General features: G+C 51.6%; 1 protein-coding gene across 1 annotated transcript in view; it reads left to right on the forward strand.

Moving 5' to 3' along the window:
* LOC113204580 (uncharacterized) overlaps positions 1–1542 on the forward strand; it is a 24329-nt gene that overhangs the window by 19854 nt on the left and 2933 nt on the right. The window lies entirely within an intron of this gene.

A 1542-nucleotide genomic window follows, 5' to 3' on the forward strand; every position in this document is an offset into this window, starting at 1 on the left:
CGCCAAAGAAGGACGCGTTCGCCTCGTCAGAGGCCCTACAGAACAGACGCGCCAATGACGTGTGAACGACACCGAGCAGACGCACAGTTCTCAACACGTCAGGTGGATGTTGCACGCGATAGGGCCCTTCGCTCCTCGGCATGCACGCGATGCAGTCGCTGCGCAGTTAGTGCGACGCAGCCGATGGGCGCGACATGCAGACCCAGGACAAGGGTTACATTTTGCTGATTTCGGAAACGGGTTGTAGGGAGACGCGCATTCTTCACTTCGCCTACGACCGTGGAAATGCACTCTCAGCTCATGTTGAATATATATGTACTGTTGTACTACAAATGTACTATTTTCGGGGAACCGTCATTTTTCCGAGGTCGGACTAAAACTGGTCGGACAAACGAACTTGCTCTCCCCGGACCAAGCTCGTTGTCTTACAAGCCAATACTTGAAAAATGAGGAAAAGTGTCATCCACCGCCGCCGTCCTGGCATTCCCCGGACGGTGGTGGTGGTGGCCAACAACTCGGACTCACTGCCGCAGCAGGCGCATGGCGACCCTCCCGTCCATCTGGTGCGCGGGGCACAGGCCCACGCAAGGGAAGGGTTGGCCACTGATGCTGATGGCGCTGTCAGTCAGAACCGTCTCTGTAGGAGCCCGTCGGTAGTCAGACCACTGGCGAACGCAGATGCTGATGAGCTCCCCGCCGCAGCACAGTACGAGCACCAGCCAGAACAGCCTGCGGTACGACTTTGTGTCTTCAGACTAAGGCTAAACATAAGTATACATACGTAGTGTAAGGCGTCGGTAGACTTTAATATCGTTAAGGACAGCGCTAGTTAGTGGAACCAAGTATATATTGCGCCAGGTGAGGATAGTGAGCCAAGGGCCAACGTCCCTTTTTGTAGCTACACAGTTGTAGCTACAATCGACACGGCCACGTGCAGCTTCACCCGAACCATCTCTAGACAAAAGACAAAAGTCCGCTCACCCTGCGATGTGATGGGCGTAATCCCCCATCTTATTTTATCTTTGATGATCTAAGATTCATTTGATCGTTCGGCAAATCACGAGAGCTCAGCGGAGCTCAGCGCCTGCGAGACTCAAGGTAGGCCATCCCTCAGTACACGCAAGCACTGCAGGCAAGATGTTGCCTATATATCAGGCGCTATGTTACCATATACATTGGATGAACTTTTAGATGATCCCACCGCAATAAGGGCGATAATTTAATTTAAAGAACGAGGTTATTCCTTAACACAAAATTAATTTTTGCGTTACTTCTGTGTGGAATACTTTAGGATATAAATGGGATACCTCAGCAAAACGATATAGGGCGCGAAATAGGGTTGGGCCCAACGACATTCTCTCGTTTTCACATACCTCTCTTTGTAGGACACACCCTCCTTGAAAATGTGTCGCACGCCGTGCAGGGAGCTCATTTGCGCATGGATTCTCACGACCACCAGCACTTGGCGCAACTTTGTGCCCCATGGACCCATTCTCGACCTATACTCAACATTTGTGTGAAGGTAGACTCGTAGTCCCGAGT

Source organism: Frankliniella occidentalis, unplaced genomic scaffold (assembly GCF_000697945.3).
Source record: "Frankliniella occidentalis isolate FOCC.00 unplaced genomic scaffold, Focc_3.1 Scaffold21, whole genome shotgun sequence".
NCBI lineage: Eukaryota > Metazoa > Arthropoda > Insecta > Thysanoptera > Thripidae > Frankliniella > Frankliniella occidentalis.